The following is a 16,094-nucleotide window of genomic DNA, read 5'->3' as shown; positions in this document are numbered from 1 at the left end:
AGAATTTATCAGAGTCATCCTTTAAAGTCATTGCTATTTCTATCAATTTACAGCTTTCTTATAAGCGCTTCTAGTCTACCAGTCTTCTAGGTTCTACCTGAACTGAATCAGAATGCAGAATGGACCAAAACCAAACTGCTGTGATGTCTACAAATACGATACGTACATTTTGTGCTTCTTTTCTTAAATTGCAGTCTTTTACCACTTAATTGTATCACAGTGTCTTCTTAAAAGTTAGTCAAGAACTTCCCTTGTGCAGTCTTTGCCCTGAAATTCATATGGTTTCATGATGTCCCCACAAAGAAAGGCTTACAGACAACAGTTGAAGAAATAAGTGCATTTTGCAAAATATCTGCTAACCTCAAATCAGCTAGAAGCTCCTCAGTACTGGGGAATCTTTTGACCAACACATGTAGGAGAAACAACTCTACGGCTAGTCTACACATACATGACTTTGGGCAAAGCTGTGAAGCAGATTTGAGTATGATGAGACCAAAATAGTGCAGATTTAACTAAAACAGGTAAACACATACAGACATATACATACGCATACAGAGAGAGTATGTGGATACTGGAGCAGATACAGATTCCCATCTTTTCAAACCAATGAAAAGACCTCTGGAGAAGGGTAGGATGGACTGCTCAGAACAAGAACTACTTTGGAAATGTCATAATTTGTATACTACATGTTGATTCACCAAAACCTTAAGGTAAAAGCAGTCCATCAAAATTTTTTATACTACGTTCTTGTTATCATTCTAATCTAGTCCCATGTGCAATACTATTTCCAAGTGTTACAGTATATAAAGAAAAAAAAAAAAAAAACAAAACATGTCAAGTTGTCCAAAATTTTTTGTGGTAATTCTCAAGCAGTGATAAAAACAAATCTAAAAAAAACAAAAAAAAAAAACAACAAAAAAAAAACTTAGCAACATAATCAGCTGAAGAGTTAACCTAATTTTCAAAACCACTGTGGAAAACACCAGCACAATAATCAAGACATGAAGCTCCATGGTTGAAAAAAAAAATAAAACCAAAACAAAAAACCCCAAAACAAACCATGGAGGTCAGGAATCATTACTGAACTCATTAGCTGTGTACCTTTTCATTTAGATGCAAGTCGTTAAGAAATGTGCACAAGCACATTGGCTGGGCTGTATTAATTTAAAATTCTTTCATTTTTGAAAGATAGGTATATTTCATGATTACTATAGCCACTGTGCAAAATAAGCTCAAGTTGGCTTTACTTAATAGCGAGCCCACATACATTGTTACAGCAATATATTAATCTCAGCTTATCAATAACATCCAGTCTGAATCACGTGACCAGACGAGTGAATTGGAAAAGTAACCTCTCTGCTAGGGCAGTCAAAACACTGCATCCATTGCCAATCAAGTAGAAACTCTTGGTAATTTAACATGGCAATAACCCTATGAGCTTTAGGATATTTAAAAAGAACACCTTAGAAGAGCTGGTGCAAAAGCTAAGGAGGGAGATAGTAAAAACAACTGACCTGAAGACAAAAAAAATAATTCATAATATAAATCAATAAATAATTAAAATTAGAAACAATAGTAGTAAGGAAAAAATATATAGTGTTATATTTCAAATTGCTTTACAGTAGTTTGAGATTTATTTTACCAGTTCTTATTTCATAATGTATTGTAAAGTTCTTTATGATGAATTTTTAACTGAGAAATGCTTTTTCCATACTTTAGCCCACAGACATTTGAATCACAGACTTCCACTAATACATTTGCATATAAACAGTTCTCTTTTAAAATTCATCTGCTTCAATTACTTCTTTCTCACCTGAAGTCATAAAGCTCCATATGGGATGTATGAACCTTTCTGCTGCCCGGGGCCACGTTATAGGGGGCACAGGAACATATTCTTTTGCTGTCCATGGAATTCAGCTGATGAAGCGGTACAGAACATGGTGCAGAAAAACTGTAAGAGAAAAACAAGAGTTAGCACTAATAACTAAAAAAAAAAGGAAGAAAAATTGTCTGAAAAACAGTACATGTGTGCTGTCAGGGAAAGACAGAAATAGGTAACAAGAAGGGGAAAACAGTCAAAGAGTTTTGGGAACAGTAAACTGCAAGTAAAGCCTATTTTCTCCAATGTCACTGGAGTGTAACTTATAGTAGTGTTTCCAATTGCAGACAAAACCACTGGGGTGAAATGAAAACAGGATTCCAAAGTTGAGTGGGCATCCGGTACAGAAGTCTGGGACCTTAATCTGTTATCCCCAGCAGTGTGTTACAGGGTTTTATACAGAGGACATCCCATTTCCCAACACTTCTGTTAGCTGCCATAAATACTGTGAAAGAAAGATGAAAATTCACACCATAGTGCCTGGCTGCAGACATGCAAACACAACTGCAATGGCATAGCTCAGGCTGTGATACAGAGATGCTTTGTGGCTGTTCTTCCTCTGCAAGGATGTCCTCATCCAAAGGACTGCAAACGAATCAGTTGGGGCTCAAAAGCGATGCTGTGAAATACCAAATACAAAATACTAGGCAACCAGGCTGAAGTGCAATGAGTTTCTCAGCTGTCAAGAGTTCAAACAAAAGCTACACCAGTATTACATACCCTCCTTGACCTCTGCCTTTAAAAGCAGAGAACAACTGATTCTAAATGTTAATTAACTGACTTATAACAAAAAATTGTTAATTTAGCCAATAGTAAAAGAAAGCAGCATCCAGCAGCAAAATAATTACTATTATTTACATATTTAACATATTGCATATTTATTTATATGTGATAACAAAATACTGCCTTCCCCAATTCTCCTCAGTACAGTGGGAGCAATTTACAGATTTTAACCTTTTTTTAAAAAACAATTTTTACTGTGCTTGTTTCATGTCTTCTATTAGATCGGCATAGGACTGTCATAATGCTAATATATTCAGAATTTAGACAACTTAGACTGAATTTATCATATAAAGTCACATGGTCAATTGGTTTTTAAATCCATGTGTCTTTAAATAATACTATTATTTTGGCCCAAACCACCACACACTCCACAAACAGAAAAAGAAATACAGAGTACTTTGCTGCAATTTCTACTGATCCTTTTGTATTATTTACTCAAGAGTTTAAAAACCACCATATTTTAAAACCAATTACTATTTCATTATTTTCAGAAGTCTCTATCAGTGTAGAGAACCGTTTGTCAGAACTTTGTCAATAACTCCAAATAGTTTTAAACATCCCATCTAAATTACTGAACCCAGATTATTAATCATAAATCAAGACAATATGGATTCAACAAGGCTGCTTGTATGAACTACTTTATCCTTACTAATAATTCCATTAAAAGGCTCAGTTCAGCTTCCATTCCAGTCAATGAAATAATGTATGAAGTAACTATGGAAACTCGAGACTAAACCAGAGACTAAATACAGAACTCAATCACCAGTGTTGTGACAGCATTCAGATCTACACCCACTACCCTGCAGAACTGAAGCAGAATAGTTTACTTGCAGAGCTGTATTAACGTAACAGAATCTTACAAAATCAATGATGCATGTGCAGAGCTATTCAGAATGCAGACAAATGCTGGAGACTAGAATAGAATACAGAGATAATTACAATGATATTATAAAACCAGAAGTATTCTTCTAAAACCATAAAAGCAGAAACAGCAGGAGTCTAAGAGGAATACAACAAGTATTGTTAGGGAAATGGAGAGTCCTGTGTGAACAAAAATTAAGACTAGCACAGTTCACATTAATGATTAATTAATTTAGGATATGCCAGAACCACCCAAAACAATGAAGTGTATAGGCATGGCAGATCAAGTACTCTCTCATAATACAAAGAAGAAGATACAGTTAATGAAATCACAAGGCTACATTTAAATACATTTAAAACTGATTAACAGGATATTTTAATACAACATAAAATTAAGCAGGACAATTCATTGCAGGAGAAGAGTAAGAGATTAAAAACGGATTATACATCTCAGTGATTGCACTCACACTTATAAAATGCGTGTGATCTTGTGTTTGAGGAAGCAGTCAGCCGCTGCTTAACACAAATGGGGATTGTTCTTCTTCCTCTGAGCTGTTCATTGCCCAGTAAGCAATAAGACCTAGAACTGTCCTGTTGGCAGGGGAAACTCCAAAAAATGGCGAGGATACAAAGTTACTCTGTGTCAAGTGAGCTGTAATAGCTGGCCATGTGTCTGCTCGTAGACACATCAAATCCAAAGTAGTTAGCCTTAGCTTAATTGCTCTTTCAGGAGGAAGGGGAATGACGATAACTAAATAATGACTAAAGGGAACAGTTAAAATTGGTATTTTTTTGAACAGTCAAAATGCATAAACGTAAAAAATTAAACCTGCCTGCCGCATATTAACATGATGGTAACAGTGTGCTCAGAGAGAAGTTAAGAAAGTACTTAGGCCGCTGGACCAGCTTTGTAAAGTAGTGAGAACTGCATATGGAAAATTGTCCAGCTGGAACCTAAGTTAGGTCTTAGATGAACGCTGCCAGGGATTTGCCAGCTCCAGTCTGTCAGAGAAGGCCTGACTGCTATTCACTGTGAATACACGAACAAACACTGACAAAAAGCCCAACCTGAACTGCATGGGTCCTGCTCCTAGGTGACTGCCCACACCTCACAGGCATTTTTGTTTGCTGTTTCAGCAAATACTCGATACTTAACAAGATCTTGAACAGCTCCAGCAGATTTTAAGAGGGATCTACATGGAATCGCTGAAGGTTGAGACTACTTTGTTCAGTTTGCAAAGTTAATGAAAGCTTTATGAGTAGCTGCTTCTAACTGTTCCTTACAGTAAGAAAGTTACAGGACCCTGTCTTGACCCTCTGTTGCCCTTTGGTAACAGTAACACGCAGTGCTTTTACTACTGCTATTGCTCCTAGGTCTGATCTTTTCTGGTTTTTAAGACAAAGTTGACATGCTATGAGAGGCGGCTAATACCACAGGGCAAATCAATTTTCAGGCACTAAGTCAAGAAACTCCGGAGAGCAGTCCTACAAGCCTTAACATGTAGGTCTCTGCCCAAGAATAATATCATGTCAGCCTCAGGCAGATAACACACAAGGAAACTTTGATATCAATCATGAAATAAATATATTTCCCCTGGCAAAACTAGGAGATACCTACGTCAAGACAGATATAAAATCAAAATTATAGCATTCCCCATGGATTTTTGAAGGCAAGAAACGTACAGTGCCACTGCTTGTCAGATTGAGCTCTATGCAGAAGTTAGAAGAAGCTGCTTTTTCAAATTGAACGTGGATTTTTCCAAATGCCTCTCAGAGCTCAGCTGAAATATATCCAAGTCAAGTGCAAGTGTCTGGTTTCAACAAGGCTTGATCTTCCTAATCTGACAGGTTAAGAAAAGCTAATATCAGGATACAGGAACCATACTCCACCAGCCAACCAGACTCACACCTGAAATGCAGACCAAGAGAAAAACAGCCAGATAGATGATTGTTCTCCATGACTCCACTGACACATGTCAAAGTCTTAGCCAACTAATACTGGCTTGAGCATTCAAGCATAAAACCCCAAAAATCTCTGCAAGCACTTTTGAGGTTATAGTTGGTTTTTTGTATATATTCTTTTCCCTGCTCCAGTACTGTGAACAGAAATGTCAACAAGAGGAGCATTAAGAAGTTTCTCTTCAAGCTGTGATTGCCATAAGCAATGGGGAGCCATCTTCAGTCTACAGTTATTTCTTTTAACTTAAAGAAAACAGAACAAAGGGATGTAGCACAAAATATTTATGTCTTATTAACACCTCAGAAACTCAAGAAAACAAAATGGCTGTAGTCCTACAGAGCTCTAATAACAAGACCAAGCCCCCCCCAGAACACAGTCACATTTCATCATCATATATTCCACAGAAAACCTCAGTACTCTTTTATAATTTATATTAAAGGAGATACGCTGTAGTCTTCTGCATTTTCCTAACCTGTAGTAACCTATAAACCTCCTGGGTCTGACGATGCATCTCGCAGCCAGGCAAGAATGCCATTGATGGCACAGGTTATGATATCAATATCAAATCTATAGCTACATGTTTTGATGTTCTGCTACCAGCGCTGTATACATATTTTTTCTCTTGGATACAACCTTTTGGAAACAGATTGGCCTTCTCTCTCTCTCTCTCTCTCCCTCCACCTGGAACTACTTGCTGTCACTTGCTGTCTTCAACAGGGACTCTGCATCCCTAAATCTTCAGTGGTTAACACTGAAGCACTTGATTTTACCAGAGCTCTTCCCCAGGATCCTGTCACAACACTGGATTACTGCGGCCCAAAACCAGCAAACAGTAAAACATTATTTATTCCCCAAAAAGATACAGAGCACACAGAAAAAGGATTAAACAAGAAAACCAATTACCTCAATCTTTCCCTGCCACTTCCAGAACATACAAGATCAGTCTCTGGGACAGTGAAACTGCTAGAGAAACTGCCTTGCTACAGCTTCTCTGTCAAAAAGTCTTCAGTTATAGCCAGCAACTGCCTCCACACCTTTTTTTTGTGGCCTTTTTTAACTTGGACTTCCTAAGTGTTACCTCTGAATCTTTGTTTTTCACCTGAGAATATGAATCTTGCCCCAAGAAAAGACAGTGCCATCTAATAGCCTCCTCATTGTTCAACTGGAAGATTTAGCGTTTTCTCTATTGGGCCCATCACTTCCAGCCATTGCTCGCTCTTGCTTTGCTTCCAGCTCTCAGCCTCTTCTGAGGTAACACTTTCCAGTCAGACAAAAGAATATAAATGTCTATAAATTAAATTGAATTCAACAATAATAAAAGACAATTTCTTTATTTTCAATAACACAGATTTTGCTTTGTTTTGAGCATTTGGGTTCTTTGTTTCAAAATATTTTTGTTGTTCTAGCTCCTAGTGTAAATTTTAAATTAAAAAAAAACATATAATGCTATTGGGTTCTGAAATGTACCACTTCTGTCAGAACTAGGACGTACTTCTCACCAGTGAACTTACACAGCAAAAGCATTCTTTTTCTCCTCTACCCAGTCAAATATGCTCTTTAGGCAAGGACTGTCTCTCTTTGAACAAATATCTGAGTATCTTAAGCACATTTAAAACTCTGACAACATAAAATATGCAACACACCAAAGAAAGACTTGCTTCTTATTCATTTTCATTAAAGCATTTATTCACTGCGCTCAGATGTTAAGGCTTTACCTTATTACACTGGTGAGTATAAATCCTCCTATTTTTTTACATTGTAATGGAATGCATCCAGTGATCAATATGAAGCAGGGACCATTCTTTACAGTTTCTCAAATTAATTTTAATAGTGCAGCTTTTGTTACTAAAGTATCTATAATTTCTTTTAATGTTCATATCAATTTGCTCTATTTTATTGATGGATTGGAACTTGCATTTCACCTTCTCTAACAGTCTAAATGTCCATTCACAGTCTTCCTTTTTCTATTTGCCATTCTTGGAATAAATGGAGCTTTATGAATTTGAGATCAAAAGACATGGTCCCCTTGGCTATTAAAATATTTCTGAGAGTTAGTAACATAAAAGAGACTAAAGAGCATGAAATTAGGGCAATACTCTCATTTTACTGAACTGCAACATGTTACCTCAATTTAGCATGTTTGCTTCTGTTTCAAACTATTGAGAGATATAAAGCTAGGGAGTTTTTAGAGCAACATGATAAAGCGAAAATCAGCAATGAGATGTGAGCTGATATAGCAAATAAACAAGGGTAAAAGTGGTAGGAGTTGTCAAAAGAAGGTACTGAAAATAGACTCTTAAGGGTTTTCATATGTGGTATTTCAATATCTGTCCTTTTCCATCTACAGAGTGAAATGCTGAACCAAGGCTATTTTTTTTTTTTTTTGACATAATTAAGTAGATGGTTTGCTATTTTTGAAATAGTTGCTAAAGGAGACCATAAATTACACTTGTGCTGAACTGAAGATGGAGGTCATCTTGCACTTCCCTGCTGCTTGTCTCTTTTCTATTTTGGGAATGTAAAACCATAAATGGTTTGATGGACTCCAAGAGTTCAAAGGCTATAGTATAGTTTTGACCTTGCTATTGCTGAAAGAGGAAGGCAGCATCTGATTCATGTTTCCTCTGTGCAAGCTTTATACTATCAGTAGTAAAAGGTGCATAAGTTTCATTATTAACAACTGTATATTATTTACACAATGGTTTCAAACACGCCCTGGCAGGCCAGAAATAGTGGACAAAGAAAAAAAAACCTGTTGTAAAGTAAATAAAAAAAAAATTTAAAAAATCAAACCAGTACCATTTGTAAAGCAAAGTACCATTTATAAAGCAATCTCCGAACAATTTTGGGTATTGCCACACTGAGAAAATAGGTACATTTTTATTTCTTTAGTTTTACCCATGACATAAGCAAAAGATGCCTGTTGATTGCATCACAAGCAATTAAGAAACATCTTCTCCCCTTCACTGAATGGAACAATGAACAAAACTATCTCAGTCTTGAGGAAGATGTGGGACCAAAGCGTGTTAACCAGCACAGTACAATCTGTAACCATAACAAATACTTTCAAATAAACTACTCTGTGAGCTTTGCCCATGAGAAAAACGCTTCACAACTACCAAAACCACTGGAAACTGCCCAACCTTCTTCCCTCCTGAACTATCCTACTTGCTCTGTGGCCTTTTCACTGGGGATGAAGAACTTTGTACCTGTTTGTAACATCATCCCCAAGCAGATAATACAACCTAACTCCCCACTTTCATTTCATCTATCTTCAGAGCAGTGTTATCGATAGTCACCAAAATTATTCTTCGTATGAAAAAATGGAATTTCCCGACACTGGGGAAATTTATATTTAAGGCAAAAAATTCCCTTTAGACTCTAACTTAGAAAGCATGCCTTCCCTACTTATTCCAGCAGCAAAGCATTTCCTTTTATATGTTGCCTCTCTCTTTCTAAATCTTGGCAACGTAAATCCACAATGTAACATAATCTCTCTGTATCAATGAACATACAAGATCAGATGAGAATTATGCATTGAACTTTCAATTGCAGGGGATGCTGCTAATAAGTATTATTAGCAGTTTTATCTTTGAGATGAAACAGGTTTAAGCAATTGCAAGTCCTTGAATAAATACGTGGAGTACTTCTGTCCAAGCAGATGAGTCAAGCACATTGCACAGCTTTATCAAACTCATGTATTTCATTAAGTCTCTTAAAATATTTTTCTGCAGCTTGTGTAGATCTCTTCCTGCATGTCTTCTACAGACATTTCATGGCTGAACTTACACATGGACTACTCATTAGATTGACAAGAACTGTAAATAAAGGCTCTAAGACCAAGCCCTGGGTTTGTAGGCACACTTGCCTGCATAAAAAAAATAAATTGAGAACTCTGCTATTAGAGGTTTCTCCTCAGCAATTTAATTCCAAATAAATGCTGACAAGCAAAAATCTGATAAAATTGTCAGCTCATTATGAAAGCACAAGTGAAATATGGTAAATATAGAAAAATATGCTTGAATAAAAATTTGTGATGTCCTATATTCCCTGCCACTTTTAACACTCCCAAGTGCTCTTCAGCTTTCCAAGATACATTATCGGATTTCAAACTGGGATAACAGTCATCTGAAAGGTTTTCATTTGCTGAATAATAATTGCTTCAAACGTATTCAGCTGAGTTCTCTCGCCAGGTATCTATTCAACAACCAGGATGTTTAAAATATTCTTCTCTGGCAAGCTGTCTCATTTTCTTTCCAAAAGACTCATGCCCTCTCTTAAACAATTTCTTGAAAGGTAATTCTCAACATGTGGGATTAATCATAGCCCAAAGCTTGCTTCTGACATGTGATTAACTATTTCTACCTGACTCAAAGGACACAGGCCAAAGCATTTCAGCATTGCTGCTCTCCACTCAAGCCCTGTACTTAAAGATCTGTAGTGTGGGAAAAGGGGAGGGAGTACATCATTCATACTTCAGAAGCAGAAAGCTAAAAAATAGTACAAGGGCAAATTTTTATACAATCCGTTGATATCTCTTAAGAACTGTCCCAGAATTAAATTTCTCTGCATTTATCATGTCCCAAGAATGCAATGATTTATGCAGTGTATCAGATGCTATTACGAGGTTTCTCACATCATAAATGTGACTTATAATGCATCTCATGCATGATATGCACAACTAACAATTTTCACTTGATGAAAGCTATCCTTATGCCTTTTATCGTTCAAGCATGTTAATGAGTTCCCCCAAAAGATTAGTGAGAAGCCTAATAGACCAAAAACCTATTTCAACAACCGTTTTACACAGTCTTTCAATGAAGCAATGTGAACTTCTGCATCTAAATGATCCTTCCCTTAATAACTCAGAAATAATCACACCCTCTTGCACTTGTGCCAGGCCATTAGGGTATTTTAACAAATTAATGAATTTATATTTTTATGAGGAGCTGTACCAGGAGAGGAATTAGCCTTTGGAAAAAATACATCTAACTTGTATGAAAGATATTTGCACTGAATGGCTTAGGTCCTCTTCTTCCCAACATGGAGGCATAAATGAGGAGGACATTGACAAAAAATCACTGTTGCTAGTGAGAAATACCTTGAACCATTGCAATTAACATTTCTTTGATCCCTGAGGTCATTTTCTAATAGAGTACCCAACATCAGTGGAAACATTTGGTTACTTAGAGAATTTCCTTTCAGTTAGTTATTTGGATATGACTATACACCTCACGTGTTCCAGGGAATGAGCAGGTTTTACTTGGTTCTACTTAATGCAACATCCTTAATATCCTTCCAGAAGTCCTTTCATCAAGAGTTAAAGAGACAAAAGCCTCATATAGACATCCTGGGCCAACAAGCTGGGTCTGAAAAGCAGCTACACTTTCACCAAGAGAGAACATAATTCAACAGACCTGCTGATCACAACCTGCTCCCCACCTACTTCAGTCTTCACGATCACTAGAATAAGCTACAACATCACTCCAAGCCATTCTGCTTAATACTTTTGGAGGCTATACATGGATGGAAAAAGAGAAATTAAGGAAATTGCAATGGAAACACCTAACATCTTTGCAATACAGGTGTCATCCATGCAGTACTCTGCAAACAAGAACAACCTGCTTGGGCTTCAAGCCAGTTGGACGTAAGCCTGCTCTGAACCTTGCTTATCGTAAGGCTGTACCTGAAGCACTCATTTGCATGACTTCAGCCCAGAGTTGGTTTGTACTAATGTGGTGGAGGGCACAGGCCGAACAAAGCCTCATTTCCCTACAGAAGACTATGCACACGTTCCACCTGAGACAGGAAGTTTGTTCCAAAGAGGGTATTCTCTGGGCCCATTTTCCTGACCTGCGTTACTGCATGAAGTCACTCACACTCCTTTGTTTCTCTTTTCAGCATAAGCACATGGATTCTGGGAAACTCTATAAGGAACTGTATTTTCCAAGCTGAATTTCCCTCCCTCCACTAGTTCAGTAACTTTCTTCTCTTGCCTGAGTATATTAAGGAAGATTTAAGTGAACAAAAATACAGTCAATTAAATAAAATTTCTAAACCTGAACTTTGCATGCTTAAACTATTTTTCTTGTTCTCCCTCCCATGAACTTCATCAGCTCCTTATTTCAAATAACCAAATTATTTTCTTAAGAATACAATGTTTAGCTATGCCCAGTAAGAGTTCCTTTGCCCTTGTCTAGGCTACTGTCATACTATTTCTTTGTCTTCACACTTCCTTTATTCTATAATAGACCTTGCATTTCAATTGCTTTGGTACTCTTTTTGCGTTCTGCTTTAAAGATCAAATTACAAATTAGTTTTATCACATAAAATGAGTTCTTGCCACAAACCCAATATTATGTTTCCTTTTTGCAGTTACATTTCTAATTCTTTAGTCATGTAATTTGCCTAAACCATTATCTTGTATTGACATAGCTAGCAAGCTACACAATGCAAAAAACATTTTATTACTGCACAATTTTCAATATACAAGCTTTGCTACATTGAATTTTATATAGTCTGCTTGAGCAAGGTCATACCTGCATTCCCAGTTATTTCTTACATCAGTTGGTGTGATTAAATTGAAAATATAAATCACTGAGTTGTTGAGTCCTGAACTATAAATAAAGACACTAATAGGCCACTTTCTATTAATTTCCCTCCAGTATTATGGGACTATTTGGCCAGAAGCAGATCTGAAAAATATAAAGATTTTAGATTATGTAGAAGATTTTTTTTTTTCTTGCTGACTCACTAGTATTTTACTTCTAGATGAAAACAATCTAGAAGGAGCTTATATCCAAGGAGTGCTTTTTGATAAGTTCTTTAAAACTACTCAGTGGAAGAAGTCCTTGCAACCCCTCTGCAGTCTGCCTCTCCTGGAGGTCACCAGTATAGATTTAAAGAGTATTAGGAGAGAGGGGAACTGCAACTACCTCTTCTTATCACTACAGCCCCTTCTCAGGTGTTTCACACGTGATTATTGCCATTGGTATTAGAACTCTGAAAAGTGAAACTTTCCAGTCCATCTTGAAAAAACAATAACTAATGAAATATAAAAAGAAATCAAATTAAGACCATTATTCATACACGTACCTGAAAAGAGAGGACACAAAGACTATAGGTATTGGATGCTTAAGGTGTGATCTAAAACCTGGGAAATGAAAAGCAAGGATACATACTGCAGTGCAACTTTCAGACAGGTCTCAAGGAATCACCAGCGTTGCCGTGAATTTCCCTTTGGAGAGAAACGGTAGCAGTTTGCTGGCTACTGACAGTGTTTTTCACACTGCCCTTTACTGATTTGTTTACTCAACTTCACAAGACTTCACTTATTTGTAAATATATTTCCTTTTGTGGAACTTTATGAGGTTTCTGTCAACCCGTTTCTCCATCCTGTTGTGGTCCCCCAGAATAGCAGCACACCCAGTCTTCCGCATTCTGTACCTTCTGCAAGCTTGCCAAGGGGGCATTCTGTCTCATCATCCAGGTCATTAATGAATATATTTTACAGTACTGCCCCAGTATCTGGGGTGTACTGTCCATCTTATACATTCTCTGCTTGGTGACTTTAAAGGTGGCTGCCTGAGAAGTCAATAGCATGCAGTTGAGAAATTCTGAAAATTACAGCTCAGATTACTTTTTTAGATTACACATGAATGCTGTAGCATAGGATGATATAGTATATATAGAGAGAGTCCTTTTCTCTGGAGCAGCTTTCTACTGCCTTAACACTGAAACTGTGCTTTCTACCTTCCTGAAATCCTCTTCTGCTCGCTGTGCAGATTCTGCAGTAGTCTACTCAGCAGTGGTGATAACATCAGTCTTTCTTATCACATGACATTAATTTACCCCCAGTGCTCTAAAGAACACACAAGCCTAATGTAAAACATCATGAAAAATCATGCCATTTAAAAGAATTTTATCATAATTAAAGCATTTCAGAGGGGTATTTGTATCTCATTAAACAACAAACTGCTGAGGAAGAGAGGCTATTTCCAGATGTAGGAAGTAAGCCATTGAAAAGAAATGTGGCTACACAGCTAGCGAGTGATTACTAAAAAGGGACTGTCAACCCTTCTTCCTAAACCAGGGCATTGTTTCACCAGGGTGTATTTACACTGGCTACAAATTAGCTGTACAAGCTTCTTCCAGCTCCTGTTATTGGATGGATTTTCTCAGGATATCCACTAGAATGTAAAGTAATTAATCTCCCAGAGTACTTCTCTTTCTCAAAGTGCCTCCTAAAGCAGATTGAAAGATGACAGATCCACTTTATGGTAATTTTAAAATTCTTCCATCCTGACTAGAAAGAGCTTTTAGAAAGCTTTCTCTGAAATGATAACAAAACCCCAGATCGAAGGCCTCCATTTCTTTGTTAAAAATAGATTCCATGTATTTTTTCTCATGATGGAAGTGTTAGCTTGGCATAAAAGCACTGTTAAGAGCCCAGATCTTTGCACTAGAATACAGGAATCATCCTCGCCTCTTCCCCTTCTTCCTTTTCCCCACTGTCCACAGAAAAGTAGGAAAAAACTACCAATTCCAATGTCAGTATTGTCAAAAATGTACATTTTGGAAATATTCTGACCTGTAATTATCCAGTGATTTTTCAATTCCTTTATTTTTTAAAAATGTCTACACTCTGCACTCTCACTGTCACCTTTGGTCATCTATTCTATGAGCTCTACAATTTTTTACTATATCCTTTAAAATGAAAACATACCTAAGTTTGTCTAGAACCAATCACTTTCCAAGCATGTAGCCCTGTCTATATAATATCACAGAAGTACTTAAACTACCCTCAGTCAGCAGGCCTATAGAAAAATTTTTTTTTGTTATTTTGAGATAGTTGTATGATGAGATGCAACACAATGACATGATGATGGTCATTGAAGAGGAAAATAGTGTTTCTCTTACAAAAAAATGAGGTCCAAAAAGGATTTATTACACATTTTTTTCTACAAGGAAGCCCAACACTCAGTAATGAGTTAAACAGACACTGATTTGTCTTATGCTTCTGCTGTTTCTTTCAAATGAAGTAAGGTAGGAACACCTGTCAGATTAAGGTATGAAAAGAGGTAGATATTTTTCAACTGTCTGAAACTGGCAAACTTCCACTATTAACTGATGTGCGTACATGAATACCACAGAAACATAAGCAGAGACCACAGAAATACTCTGAAAATTATTCTAATCTAAACATTAAGAGGAACTGATAATTTAAGCAAATTCTGCAGGGTTCAGTTTGTATGTCTCTGGAGATGTACTCTGCAAAGAAGAACCAACATATGCAGCTTCTTCAAAGCAAAGATGTGATCAGAGATCATATTTATGTCACCGAGTGATGTAAATAATGATGCCCTCGAGTTAAAACTGTGCTGAACTTCTCCAGTCTAAATTGATTCTTGTATGATCTGACATTCCCTGGCTTTTGTGAAACCAAATATAATATATTTATGAATCAGACAGATGTCTTCAATATTACAGTGCTGTCAGCAATCCTGCCTCCCTGATGTTTAATATTTCATATCATAACAGAGAGTTTGTTCAGAGAGCTACTACCTGGTGAGAAACATCAGAGGAGAAATCTCGGTCCACCGATGTCAATGGCTACTCATGTTATACTCTAAAGGAGCACTAGAATGGCCATTTTAGTGTAGTAGTGGCTACAAAATAGAAATTGGATTAAACAGAATTTGACAAACGTTGACTTTTGACGGAGCTGGATCAAATCTGGTTTTAAGTACATTGAAACTTTTTCTGTTTCAAGCAGAAAAATCCTGCCCTGGTCAGAGTAAAGGGAGTCTGCGACTTACTTTGAAAGGACCATGCCATCAACTTTATTAGGTACCAGGTTAATTGCATTTCTTTTTTATGCAATATTGTTTTACTGTTCATTAAATAAGTTTGAACAGCTCTGTTTAATATCAAGTTCTCCATAGACTGTTAATACATTAAAAGAATTAGGCTGTGAATCAATAGTTGGATTTCAACCTCCCTAATGGTATTCCCTCAAAAAAACCCAACCAACCAAACCAAACAAAACAAAACAAAATGCTTCTGTTCACTTGCAAAGATCTCCAATGAGCCCTAATACAGATTCCTTATCCCGACACCTGAGTTACTTGCATATAGAACACTATAAAGAACAGAAATAAAGCTCTAGCTTTTCCTGGCACCATCAGATTTGATCACAGCATCAATAATTAAAACTTTCCTTGTCCAGGTAGCACAATAATAAGCTAATAATAAGATAAAGAATGAAAACGAAGAAACTTGTTGAACTGTAGGTTTACCTGACATACACTGGTGTTGATCCAGTTATTGAAGTTTACTGTAGTTTTAAAAAAAATTATAGGTTGAACTAGAGATATTGCAAGAAGAAGAAAGAACTGTCCTGTTATGTAAATAAATACTGACTCAGGCTTCTGATACAGCTGTGAATCTGATATATAGACCCATCAAACAAGAGTTTTACAGTAACTTTTAGAGGAAGAAGTTCAGAGAGCTTATGGCCTTATGTCATGTTAGGTATGCAGCTGGTGAAATGGGGGAAGGCAGTGAAATTATTTCAATTCCTACTTTGTAATCCAGGGGAATTTATAAGTA

Source organism: Accipiter gentilis, chromosome 9 (assembly GCF_929443795.1).
Source record: "Accipiter gentilis chromosome 9, bAccGen1.1, whole genome shotgun sequence".
Taxonomy (NCBI): Eukaryota; Metazoa; Chordata; class Aves; order Accipitriformes; family Accipitridae; genus Astur; species Astur gentilis.
Note: the sequence above shows the minus strand (reverse complement) of the source record.